The following is a 14,078-nucleotide window of genomic DNA, read 5'->3' on the forward strand; positions in this document are numbered from 1 at the left end:
TCCACCAAGAAGCAACATTGTCTATCCCACCATGGCCATCGCCCACACAGGACTTGCCTCACTAGCGGTAGATCTTCACGAAGTAGGCGATCTCCTTGCCCTTACAAACTCCTTGGTTCAACTCCACAATCTTGTCGGAGGCTCCCAAGTGACACCTAGCCAATCTAGGAGACACCACTCTCCAAGAAGTAACAAATGGTGTGTAGGTAATGAACTCCTTGCTCTTGTGCTTCAAATGATAGTCTCCCCAACACTCAACTCTCTCTCATAGGATTTGGATTTGGTGGAAAGAAGATTTGAGTGGAAAGCAACTTGGGAAGGCTAGAGATCAAGATTCATATGGTAGGAATGGAATGTCTTGGTCTCAACACATGAGTAGGTGGTTCTCTCTCAGAACATATGAGTTGGAATGATGTGTGTGTTCTGATGGATCTCTCATCGAATGAGAAGAAGGTGGAGGGGTATATATAGCCTCCACACAAAATCCAACCGTTCACAGTTTTCCAATCTCGGTGGGACCGAATCAATAAGCTCGGTCGGACCGAAAAAGTAAACCTAGTGACCGTTAGTGATTTTCGGTGGGACTGAGATGCAACTCGGTAGGACCGATATGTTTAGGGTTTGGGCATAACGTAATCTCGGTGAGACCGATTACACAAACTCGGTGAGACCGAATTTGGTAATTAGCTAACCAGAGAGTTGGTCAGGCAAAATCGGTGGGACCGATTTGCTCTTTCGGTGGGACCGAGTGGAACTCGGTGAGACCGAAAAGTTACAAAGGGGAAACACTGAGTTTACATTGCAATCTCGGTGGGACTGATTCGCTCTTTCGGTGGGACCGAAAAGTTACGAAAGGGAAACAGAGAGTTTGCAACCCCATCTCGGTGAGACCGAGATCCCTATCGGTAGGACCGAATTGCTAGGGTTTGGCAGTGGGTAATGACAAGTGAAACTCGGTGGCGCCGGATAGGAAGAATCGGTAGGACCGAGTCTGGCTTAGGGTTTAGGTCATATGTGGATATGGGAAAGTAGTTGAGGGTTTTGGAGCATATCACTAAGCACATGAAGCAAGAGGCTCATTAAGCAACACCTCATCCCTCCTTGATAGTATTGGCTTTTCCTAAAGACTCAATGTGATCTTTGATCACTAAAATATAAAATGAAGAGTCTTGAGCTTTTGAGCTTGAGCCAATCCTTTGTCCTTAGCATTTTGAGGGTTCCACTTTCACATCCATGCCATGCCAATCATTGAGCTTTCCCGAAATAATCATCTTGGAATAGCATTAGCTCAATGAGCTATATGTTGTTATGAATTACCAAAACCACCTAGGGATAGTTGCACTTTGAGCTATGGTGTCCACACGAGGGGGTGGCGACGGGGAACTGGGCCGCTTGGCTATGGCCAGAGCAGCAGGCTGATGTGAGCCTGCTTCAGCTACTAGCGCCATCATGTCTGTCGGGTTTTGGGTTCCGACAGACCCTTGGGGTTCGAACACTAGGGTGCACGCGGAGATTTCGCCTCCTACCTACCTGCACCCCTCCGCCATGCTAGGATCTAAAACTAAGGAAATAACAACACAAGAGACACAGGGTTTATACTGGTTCGGGCCACCGTTGTGGTGTAATACCCTACTCCAGTGTGTGGTGTGGTGGATTGCCTCTTGGGATGATGATGATGAACAATACAAGGAAGAACAGCCTCGCGAGGGTCTGTTCTTGGCTAGGGCGATGAACTGCTCGGAGGAGTTCAGTCACCTTTCTCTCTCTCTCTCTCTCTCTCTCTCTCTCTCTCTCTCTCTCTTTCTCTGCTTCCTCCAACCGACCGAACGACCGACCCCTTGCCATGTGGGTGGCTGGTCCTATTTATAGAGGCCCTGGTCCTCTTCCCAAATATCAAGCGGGAAGGGAGCCAACATTGGCGGGCTAATTTGAAGGGGGACAGTAGGTATCAGCTATCCTGACAAAAGTAGTCTTCGCCTGCGCAAAGCTCTGGTGATGACGCCGTCTTGGGCTCCACGATGACCTTCGTCTTGTACTCCTCCTAGTCTTGGTCTCGTTGCACCGAAATGGCAACCTTTGCCTGATGCCTCGGTACTCCGCGGCTGCGCTTGCCCCCTTTGCACCCAAGAGGAAAGGAGGACGCTGCGCGGGCTGGCACCCGCCTGGCGCCCTGAGTCGTCATGGCTTGCATCACGGGCACCTCATGAGGTACCCCACCTTGATCTCTCCGCCTCCTCGTGAGCCAGCCTGACGAGGCCGTGCCTGAGGAAGCTCCGCGTCGCCCGCCCCGCGAGGCTTGGCCCCTCGCGAGGGTCTTGGGTTTGTGTTGGTGAGGACGGGCCGTGCTGGCCCCCCTTTGAGCCACGCCGCAAGCCGTAGGCAGGAAAGTCTATGGACCCTCGTTCCCAAAACGCTGACAGTAGCCCCCGGGCCCATGGCGCGCCCGGACTTGGCCGTGCAGGGAGGCGGAAGGGCAAGAGCGAAGCACCGAGGGCCCTAACAGCCTGCGGCCTTGGGCGCCGCGTGGCGGTTGACTGGACGTGGGCGCCTCCACTTCCCCACGACGCCTCGGCAACTGCATGGATGGGACAAGTCCCTGCATGCAAAAACGGGTCATGATTACCTGCGATCGTGGAGGTCGGCGGTTGGCCTTCGCCGGCCATAAGTACGGAACGGCGCACGCCCTTCTAGTCCATCCCTCCTTGCTTCTCCTTGTTCCCGATCCTTGCTCCGTCTTGCCGCGATGGCTCCGATCCGCCGGTTCTCAACGGCAGAGAAGGGAAAGGTTCCCCGAGAGGGACCAGACCCACTCCCGCCGAAGAAACGGCTTATCCCCCGTGGCCCGGACGAAGGGGCCCTTCAGGTAGTGCCGAGGCCTTGGGGCGAGCGGGCGCCGCCGGGGTTCCCGCTTCCATTGTACGCCCATGTCGAGGGCCCCGAAGGAGTTGATGCTGACCGCCACGGGCGGCGCCGCCGGGTCACTAAGGTGTGCGTCGTCCCCCCTGGGGTCCACACCGAGGGCTCCTTCCAAGAGTTCGTGCTCCACGTCGCCATTCCTCTTCAGTCTTGGATCTGCCTTCCTCCCTTCTTCGCCTCCATCATCCCGCAGGGGGAGCCCCTGGAGCTCTGGCTACAACACGCCAGCTGCAGCACCCTCGCGACCGAGGCAGAGGTCGCGGTCGTCGCCCCGGGCGAGGTCTACATGACTCGGGGCTGGAGGGAGATCGCCCGGGTTTGTAGGACAAGGGGTGTCATCGCGATCCACTTGGACTTCGACGGTGCTTCGGTGATGCTCTTCAAGGTCTTCGATGCGAGCGGGCGCCGGCTGAAGTGCTGCCCCGGGGAAGGTGGCCAGGGCCCTGCTGTGACGAGGACCGGGCTCGCCACCCGCTCCCTTAGAGGCTCCTCAGGCGGTGGAGGCGTCGGAGGTTCCAGAGACTCCGGCGAGCCCTTGGCGACTCCGGAGACGAGCAACGATAGTTACGAGCCCCCGAGCCGGCGCCGCTCCTAGAGCAGGGCGGGCTCGTCAGGCTGCCGTCGACTCTGATCTGGATGGGGTTCGCGTTGATGCTTGACGGCCCACTGTTGATGATGGCGTCTTTTGTAAGAATGCGCGTAGTTTGCGTCTCTTCAGGATCTGTTCCCTACGAGGAACCAAAAACGCGCCCCGTGGGGGCTTGTAAGGTGCCTGTGATCCCGTTTTGTATATATAACCCTTGTCGTAGAATTGCGCGAGTTTCTCATTCCATCTTAGCCCAGTCCTCCCTTTCAAACCTCACGAGGGCTTGGTGCTCTGCGCCGACAGGTCCCAGTCCCAAGGCGGCTTCAGCCGTCGCTGGTATGCCAGGTCGCGATGCCGTGGTCAAGGCCAGGAGGTGAGCGACCCAGAGTCCGGTAAGAGCCCCTAAGTCGCGATGCTCAGGAGGTCCCCTTTGGCGCCCAAGCAGCCGTCGTTTGGTGAGAAAGGAGAGCGGCGTCGCTAACATGGGATAGCATTAGGTGCGGGGATGGTGCCACGGTAGCTGGCGCTTCCGGGCGATGACTTATCTCGAGGATCAGGGGCCGCTCTCTGGTGTGTCACCGGGTCCGTGCATCAGTAGGCGCGAGGTTGCTTGGCGAGGTCCTCGTGTGTCTCTCCCCTCTCGCTTTTGCTCCCCTTTCTGCTCTACGTCCTCGGGTCCCGGCCCTCGAGCGAGTCTGAGCCATCGCTCGTATGCCAGGTCGCGATGCCGTGGTCAAGGCCAGAGGGTGAGGGCTAGAGAGCCAGTAGGAGCCCTGAGTCACGATGCTCAGGCACCCCCCTTTAACGTGCAAGCGGTTCGCGTGCACGAGAGCGAAGGAGACACCACAAGGGCCTCGCCTGACGCAGCTCCTTCGGGAGGTCCTGCAGGTCCATCATAGAAAAAGCAAAGGGTTGCCATGACAATTGACGGTCAGCCGTGGGTTGCTTCCAAGGGGTAGTGAGGCATTGAAGGCTTGACGAGGTGACGCTATGCGGCGCTGCCACGGCCTGAGCTCAGCCATCCAGGTTTGTCAGCGTTGCAGGGACGGACCCATGCGCAAGCGTCGTGCCGTTTGGGAGCAGCTTCGTTAGTTGGCGTCAGCTGAGCAGGCAACTGGGTAAAACACATTAGCCGCGAAAGAGTGGATTCGTTCAAATAGATGCTGGGAATGCAGAGATCACTGGGTCAGGCCCGAGCGACTTGGGGGTGATGCAACCCGAGGGGCGCCCCCAACAAGGTAAGCTGACAACATAGAATAAAAAAGGGATACATGCCGCAGGGACGGACCCCCGCGGCCTGGGAATAATGCAGCCCTGGGGGGCGCTCCTAGTTGAAAGTGAAACTTGAAAGATGTCACCTGATGACGCTGAAGACGAAGGGTGTTGGTGTAGCAGACTCGGTGGGCTGTGGAAGCCGATCCTCATGAGCCCCCAAGCCCAGGAGCCTCGGGAGGCTCCGGAGGCGCTGGCGGCTCCTCGCGGGCCATCTCCACCCCTGCCAGGGCAGCGGAACGCCTGCCCTCTCGTGCCTCTGTGATGCCCCTCATGAGGCGCTGGTACACGTCAGCCGCGCTCGGCAAGCCGTAAGGCATGCGAACGTAGCTATGGGGTGGACCTCCGCAGCGCCCCACTCGCGAGGGCCAGAGGCGCTCCAGGGAGGCGACTCGGTTGAGCCCTGGTATGTCGATGCAGACGCGCAGCCCACCATCCTCGCCTGGATGGGGAGCCACTGCTGGCAGGCGGCGGCCGCCTTTCATGACTCTCGACTCCTGTAGCTCCTGAATGACCTTGCTGACGAACTCCTGAGGGTCTGGATCTCCTTGCCTTGCTCCTTCTTGAGGGAAACGTGCTTCAAAACACGCCTCCACGTTGTGCCCAAGCGCCTCCCTCGTGACCCTAGCTAGGTCGGTGGCCCTCCAGGGGAGATCCCCCGAGCCCTGCCTGAGGAGGGTGCCGGGCGCGCTTTCCTATGCGATGGAGGGAGGTTCCCCCTGGGCAGGCGCGGGCCCAGAGGGGCCTGTCTCTTGAGTGGTCGGGTCGGACGATGTCTTCTTCTTCTTGGGGGCGGTCTCGGGAGGCCTCCCGCCTCCATGATCCGGGTCTTCCAGTGACGCGGCCTGAAAGGCTCGTTCGAGGGAACACACCGCGTCGTTCTCTTCACAGGGCACCGTGATGACTCCGCCGCTTCCTGGCATCTTGAGGATGTTGTAGCCGTGGTGAGTTACGGCCATGAACTTGGCCAGCGCTAGGTACCCAAGGATGGCATTGTACGGTAGGCGAATGTGGGCGACGTCGAAGTCGATGAGCTCGGTGCGGTAGTTGTCGCGTGCCCCGAAGGTGACAGGGAGGCGGACCTGCCCAATCGGGACCGTGGAGCCATCGGTGATACCGGAGAAAGGCTTGGTTGGCTGAAGCTGGCTGTAGGGCACTCGGAGGTTGTTGAATGTCTCCACGGACAGGACGTTGAGCCCTGCCCCGCCATCGATGAGGGTCTTGGTGACCACCACGTTGCTGATGATTGGGGAGCAAAGCATCGGGAGAACTCCGGCTGTAGCCGCACACTTGAGCTGATCTGCTGAGCTGAACGTGATGGCGCATGCCGACCACCTGAGAGGGCGCGTGGCATCGAGCCTGGGGAGGACTGCATTCACTTCGCGGGCGAACTGCTTGAAGATGTGCTGAGAGGCGGGGGCTTGTGCTCCGCCCAAGATGCAGGCGATTGCGCGCGACTCCTGGAAGCCCCCAGCCTCCTCATCCTGGTGGCGGTCCTCGTTTCTCCTTGGCTACGGCGGCAGCGGTGGGAGGCCTGCGTTGCCTTACAGGCGATCCTTGCGAGGCGGATCCCTCTAGTCTCCCTCGTGAGGCTGATCCCTCCATCCTCTCTCGCGAGGCGGGTCTTGCCAGCGATCCTCGCGAGGTTGGTCGCGCCACCCTTGGCGCGGGCCACGGTCTTCCCAGGGTCCTGCGTTCCTTCCTCCTCCTCGACCGTATCCCCAGTCACCATGGTCGGGGCGACGGACGGTCCTTCCTTCACGCACGACTCGGAGTTCTTGACATTCGTTGGTGTTGTGGGTGTGGAGGTCGTGGTACACACAGTACCGGCTGCCCTTGGAAGGTTCGGGCTGATCTCTGCCCCGCTTGGTGTCTGGTTCTGCCACGAGCACGGCAGCCCCCTTGCGCTTCACATACTTGGCCTTGAGCTTCTTCTCTTCTGGGTCTCGGCAGGCAGCTCGAGGAGGGAGAGACGCCCTTCCTCAGCCCCGGCGCACTTGTTCGCCAAGTTGAACAGCTCCAAGGAAGTGCACATGTCTTCATGCATCGCCAGCTCCTCCTTCATCTTGACGTCACGCACGCCGTCGGAGAAGGCCGAGATGATGGCCTCCTCAGTCACCTTGGGAATCTTGAGGCGTGCATTGTTGAAGCGCTGGATGTACTTCTGCAGGGTCTCCCCGGGCTGTTGCTTGATGCGGCGCATGTCGCTTACGGCGGGTGGCCGGTCGCGAGTGCCTTGGAAGTTGGCAATGAAGTGGGTGCGCATCTCCTCCCAGGAGGAGATTGTGCCTGGAGCCAGGTTTAGGAGCCAGGTGCAGTTCCCGTCCTTGAGTGCCATGGGAAACCAGTTCGCCATGACCTTCTCGTCTCCGTTGGCAGCTTTGATGCCCAGCTCATAGAGCTGGAGGAACTCTGCAGGGTCAGCCGTGCCGTCGTAGCGAGGAGGCAAGTCTGGCTTGAACTTGCCGGGCCACGCGACGCTGCGTAGTTCGGTGGTGAAGGCGCGGCAGCCTGCTGTGGCCACGGGAGGCCTTGGGTGACGGAGAGCCTGGTCTTGCATGTCCCCACGCGCTGGAGCAGGAGGATGGTCGCGACGTGCTGGAGCAGGGAGCGCCCGGGCAGCTTCTGGCGGGCGTGGGACTTCTTGGCAGCTCTGTTCTTGCCGCGCTGACACCTGGCGGAGCGGGTTCCGCCCAGGGGCCACGTGCCTTGGAGCCATGGGGTCTTCTTGAGGAGGAGGCGGCCAGGGCGCCGCCGGAGCCTCGTCGCCCGCTCGGGGCGGGGTGCGGTGCAGCGAAACGGATGGCGCAGAAGAGCCCCCTGCGGCGCGGATGAGCTCGGCGACGCGGTCGAGCCATTCTTCGTAGACGTCGTCAACGGGATGGTAGCGCAGGAGCTCGTTCGCCGCAATGAGCGCAGCTCGAGCCTCCATGGGTGCGCGAAGCGCGCGGGACGAAGATCCAGCCGGGGCGAGCGAGGGAGTTGCGGTGCGGCCGTCTTGCCGCACCGATGGATGCTGGGACGATGCTTGCCGCTCGTCCCCCGCCGGGCCGGTGGCGGCGTTGACGGCAGGTGACGGGGAACGGCGTGGATGCCTGCCGACAGGGGCCGTCTGGGCGACGCGGGAAGCGAGTGTGGCCCGATGCTCCGCGCGGGCCCGATGAGCGTCAGACATGGGAGTGATGGTCGGAAGAGAACGGGGCGGTCGAAGACGAATTCCGGCGCACCCCTACCTGGCGCGCCAAATGTCGGGTTTCGGGTTCCGGCAGACCCTTGGGATTCGAACACTGGGGTGCGCGCCGAGATTTCGCCTCCTACCTACCTGCACCCCTCCGCCATGCTAGGATCTAAAACTAAGGAAAGAACAACACAAGAGACACAGGGTTTATGCTGGTTTGGGCCACCGTTGTGGTGTAATACCCTACTCCAGTGTGTGGTGTGGTGGATTGCCTCTTGGGCTGATGATGATGAACAATACAAGGAAGAACAGCCTCGCGAGGGTCTGTTCTTGGCTAGGGCGATGAACTGCTCGGAGGAGTTCAGTCACCTTTCTCTCTCTCTCTTTCTCTGCTTCCTCCAACCGACCGAACGACCGACCCCTTGCCATGTGGGTTGCTGGTCCTATTTATACAGGCCCTGGTCCTCTTCCCAAATATCGAGCGGGAAGGGAGCCAACATTGGCGGGCTAATTTGAAGGGGGACAATAGGTATCAGCTATCCTGACAAAAGTAGTCTTCGCCTGCGCAAAGCTCTGGTGATGACGCCGTCTTGGGCTCCACGATGACCTCCGTATCGTAGTCCTCCTGGTCTTGGTCTCGTTGCACCGAAATGGCAACCTTTGCCTGATGCCTCGGTACTCCGCGGCTGCGCTTGCCCCCTTTGCACCAAAGAGGAAAGGAGGACGCTGCGCGGGCTGGCACCCGCCTGGCGCCATGAGTCATCATGGCTTGCGTCACGGGCACCTCGTGAGGAACCCCGCCTTGATCTCTCCGCCTCCTCGTGAGCCAGCCTGACGAGGCCGTGCCTGAGGAAGCTCCGTGTCGCCCGCCCCGCGAGGCTTGGCCCCTCTCAAGGGTCTTGGGTTTGTGTTGGTGAAGACGGGCCGTGCTGGGCCCCCCTTTGACGCACACCGCAGGCCGCAGGCAGGCAAGTCTGGGGACCCCCGTTCCCAGAATGCCGACAACGTCGGCCGCCCCCGCCGCGTTCCTTGCTACCACAGTCATGCTCCTCGTCAGGCGCACTAGTTGCTGTTGAACTCCTTGCCGCTCCACAGCCTTGCCGGGAACCTCTTTGGGCAAGGAAGCTCGCTGGATTGCCTCGTCGGAAATGGCTTGCCTAGGACCCGCTTCTTCTTCTCTGGAGCTAGGGGCTCCTCATGCAGCTGCTCCTCAGCTGTATCTTCAGTGGAAGGGTCCCCGGAAACTACGCTACTGTGCTCTCCAGCAGGCTCCCACCGCTCAGCAAAATCCTCCTCTACACTGGCTTCGTCTTCAACGAAGCTAATGTTGCCGGCCTCTCGCCAAGGGCTGCCTCTTCCACCCTGCTGGCAATGTACGCCACCTCTTCGTCGGTGATGGGGTGGCTGAAATTCATCTCTACCCGAACGGCCTCCTTCGACAGGTTGTCAAAAAAATCCTTCACCTGCTCCGTGGATGGCTCGGCCCAAGTCTGATCAAGGCCATGGGCGTTGAACACCGACATCATGGCAATGATCGAAGTTAGGGCGGTGTTGTTGCACAGGGGGGTGACTCTTGCCGGTAGCTTGTACTTGCTTTCGGTCCTGAACATCTTGTGGTAGAGAGCTGCGTGCTGCATGACCGTCAAGTTGTTGTTCAGACTGGGCTGCAACCTCATGATATCTGCAGCATTCCGATACTACCAGGCTGGTCTCCCCTTGTCCTTTAGAGGGGCGATGCAGCGGCGGAGGAAGTCAGCGCCAACCATCTCGACGGGTGAGCCCGGCGGCTTTGAGGCATTTGATCCCATCGACTGCGATTGAGAGCTCCCCGTCTCAAGGGTCGAGGGCGCTCCAACCGTTGCCGCGGGTCAGCTTTGTTAGCCGGGGCATACAGAACATGTCGTGGGATATCCACGGCCACCTATGGGGCCAGGGGGCCCCTTGCTGGTTCGGCAGGGGGATGTCATGTTGCAGAAAGAGTAGACCAGCGCACTGTAGCATGGCAGAGAGCACACAAACAATTTACCCAGGTTCGGGCCGCTGCGAGGCATAAGACCCTACTCCTGCTTTGATGGATTGATAGTGGAATAGGGATGGAGAAACACAGTACACTTGCCTGGCAGGGGTTATCGTAGGGCAGCAGCGACTACGCGCGTATGGGGGTGTGGGTTTGTCAACTTTCTAGCCCCTCCTACAGGTGCCATGGGCCTCCTTATAGATCAAGGGGTCACCACAATGGCAAAGTAGTCATTATCCACTTATTTGATAGAAAACAGTGCTATCATACCTAACTCTGCGGGCTGACAGGGTGCATTAAATGCACCGCTTAGTGTCACATCACTGGTTGCCCGGCAAGGCTTGCCGGGCTATCTTGCCAGCTTCGCGCCTGTTCCCTTGACACGTCGCGGGACGGTGTCATCTGTGGGTATATCCTGTAGGAAATAGCTTCCATGTGGCGAATGGCTGCCACTTAATCACCTTGCGGCTTGACACCGCACTGACTGACGATGTGGGTCATGCTTGAGTGGTTGGTGTGGTGGTTTTACCTCCGCGAGCCCCGGCAGACCCTGTCGGGATGCCTTGGTTGCCTGCTTCAGGTGGTGGCCTCACCCCTTGCCGGGCTCGCGTGCCCGGCTAGGGAGGCCCTTCTCTGGCCGATACCCTATTTCGCTAGCTTGATCTTGGTCTCTTTGAGCTGCATGTTGGTTCTTCAAATCTTGGTTTCTTGCACTCTGGCTTGGGCTAGTGCTTCAATCTTGCTCTTGTGTCTATGCATAGTCTAGGCAACGGACCCAGGGTTTGTTGCACCGACAGAAGCCCCCGGGCCTGCCCCGAACACGCTGCTGAGTGTCGTCGGGGTAGGGCCTAATAAGTGCACAGGCAGGGTTGCTGAAGGGGTTGGCCCCTTGAGGTTTCCATTGCTACTTCATTAGCTTTGATTTCGGGCCAGTTTCCAGTTTCATCACGCGTCATGCCCGATGTTGTGGGAGAACTCAGATCGTGGCCCGCGGATTCTCCTCGCCCCATGGTCACGGGGTGGAAACTACCATCCCACTTGCCTCCCGTCCCGCACGCACTTGTCACGTGTTCCACATGCATTGGGCGTGGTAGGTGGTGGATGCGGAGGACACGGGGAGGGGTGCCATGGCTGAAAACCGAGAGTCGATGGTTGGAGTAGAGGGTCGGCCTTGACCCTCAGAGTCACAGTGGGTGTAGAGAGGCCGCACTGGGGAGAGGGGCGGCTGTTTCCCGTATGAGGAGCCAGCCCATGCCCCGTGTCCCTATAAAAAGGGGCCGGGGCGATATTCTTCTGCACACACACTTCTCCTTCTTCTCTGTGATCCTTCTCTTCTAGTCATGGCGCGAGGGCGAGGGCGAGGGCGCGTTGGTGCTCAGGCGGCAACGATGAGGACTTCTTCTCGATAGAGCGCCCCTCCTCCCCTAGACCTTGAGGCAGCGGAATCATCTGCAAGGAGAGCAGGAATGCGACATGGCCGCGGTCGTCGTGGTGCTCAAGGAGGAGGAGGGCGAGGCGGTGCCTTGGCGCCACCCCCGCCGGCGACTCCTCCCCCGATGGAAGGCTACGTTGGCGACCAACCCCGGGAGTTCATCATCAGGCTGTACAAGCCCATGTGTGGTCACCTTCGCCTCCCAATTCCCTTCGCGAGGGAAATGGAGCTCGAGCAACCACGCGCTCTATGGCTACACATGAGGGGCTGCTGGAATGGAGGTAGGAGGGTTGACGTCGACTTCCCTGCTCCTCATGTGATGTAGCCCGCGGCTGGAAGACCTTCGCCTGTGCCCACGGTTTCTCGGAGGGGAACATTCTCCAGTTCAAATTAATGGAGAATGGCCTTCTCTCCGTCAAGATTTTGGGCGTTCGGGAGGCCATTTAGGGTGCTGCACGAAGAGCTTGACCGACGACAAAAGCTCCTCCTCGAGCAAAAGCAACAAGGAGGACAGTGATGGCGATGACGACGGCAGCGGGCGGGGGAGCGACGACTCTGACTCCGGCTGATTGTCGCCCGCACCATCTTCATCAGGCGGCAGCACCATCATCTGCATCTGCGTCTCCTCCCCGGCAATGTGATTTGCCGGGGAGTTGGATGCCGCGGTGTGGATGGTGATGTCGGGTTCCTCTATCGGCTCTCCAGCTGGACTCCGGTAGGCTTCCTCTCGGGCTGCAGCTTCGTTAGCCCTACCGAGTCTTGCTGGCCCCGGTGATGGTGGTTGACGGGGCCTCCTTCCGCCGTGCTCTCCATTGAGGCGTTCCCTCGCGCTTCCGTTCCCGCCATGCTACCTCTCCTGGAGCCCGATGGGGGTGGGCTGGGCCTCCGCCTAGGCGCTCCTTTTGCCACCCTCGCCTTCAACGACTATTCCTAGGAGGAGAGGGACTAGAAAGTGAAGGAAATATGCCCTAGAGGCAATAATAAAGTTGTTATTTATATTTCCTTATATCATGATAAATGTTTATTATTTATCCTAGAATTGTATTAACCGGAAACTTAGTACATGTGTGAATACATAGACAAAATAGAGTGTCCCTAGTATGCCTCTACTTGACTAGCTCGTTTATCAAATATGGTTATGTTTCCTCACCATAGACATGTGTTGTCATTTGATGAACGGGATCACATCATTAGAGAATGATGTGATGGACAAGACCCATCCATTAGCTTAGCATAATGATCGTTAAGTTTTATTGCTATTGCTTTCTTCATGACTTATACATATTCCTCTGACTATGAGATTATGCAACTCCCGAATACCGGAGGAACACCTTGTGTGCTATCAAATGTCACAACGTAACTGGGTGATTATAAAGATGCTCTACAGGTTTCTTCGAAGGTGTTTGTTGGGTTGGCATAGATCAAGATTAGGATTTGTCACTCCATGTATCGGAGAGGTATCTCTGGGCCCTCTCGGTAATGCACATCACTATAAGCCTTGCAAGCAATGCGACTAATGAGTTAGTTGTGGGATGATGCATTACGAAACAAGTAAAGAGACTTGCCGGTAACAAGATTGAACTAGGTATGATGATACCGACGATCGAATTTCAGCAAGTAATATACCGATGACAAAGGGAATGACGTATGTTGTTATGCGGTTTGACCGATAAAGATCTTCCTATAATATGTAGGAACGAATATGAGCATCTAGGTTCCGCTATTTGTTATTGATCGGAGATGTGTCTTGGTCATGTCTACATAGTTCTCGAGCCCGTAGGGTTGGCACGCTTAACTTCGATGATGATTTGTATTATGAGTTATGTATTTTGGTGGCTGAAGTTTGTTTGGAGTCCCGGATGAGATCACGGACATGACGAGGAGTCTCGAAATAGTCAAGAGGTAAATATTCATATATTGGAAGGTTGTAATCAGACATCGGAATGGTTCCGAGTGATTCGGGTATTTTACTGGAGTACTGAGGGGTTACCGGAACCCCCGGGGGGAATATTGGGCCTACATGGGCCATAGGGGAGACGGGAGGCAGCCCATAAGGGGTGGCCGCGCCCCCTCCCTATAGGGAGTCCGAATTGCACTTGGGAGGGGGCGCCCCCCCCTTTCCTTCTCCTCTTCCTCTCCCTTCCCTCCCTCCCCCTCCGGAAAAGGAAAGGGAGTCCAACTAGGATTGTGAGTCCTAGTTGGACTCCCCCCTTTGGTGCGCCCCCTAGGTTGGCCGCCTCCTCCCCTCCTTTATATACGGGGGTGGAGGGGCACCCCAAAGACACATCAAGATTTGTCTTAGCCATGTGCAGTGCCTCCCTCCACTGTTTACCACCTCGGTCATATTGTCGTAGTGCCTAGGCGAAGCCCTGCGCGGATCACATCACCAACACCATCGCCACGCTGTCGTGCTGACGGAACTCTCCCTCAACCCTCTAGTGGATCAAGAGCTTGAGGGACGTCATCGAGCTGAACGTGTGCTGAACACGGAGGTGCCGTACGTTCGGTACTTAGATCGGTTGGATCGTGAAGACGTTCAACCACATCAACCGCATTAACATAACGCTTCCGCTTTCGGTCTACGAGGGTACGTGGACACACTCTCCCGTCTCATTGCTATGCTTCTCCTAGATAGATCTTGCATGATTGTAGGAAATTTTTGAATTACTACGTTCCC

This window comes from Triticum urartu, chromosome 6, assembly GCF_003073215.2.
Source record: "Triticum urartu cultivar G1812 chromosome 6, Tu2.1, whole genome shotgun sequence".
NCBI classification, from domain to species: domain Eukaryota; kingdom Viridiplantae; phylum Streptophyta; class Magnoliopsida; order Poales; family Poaceae; genus Triticum; species Triticum urartu.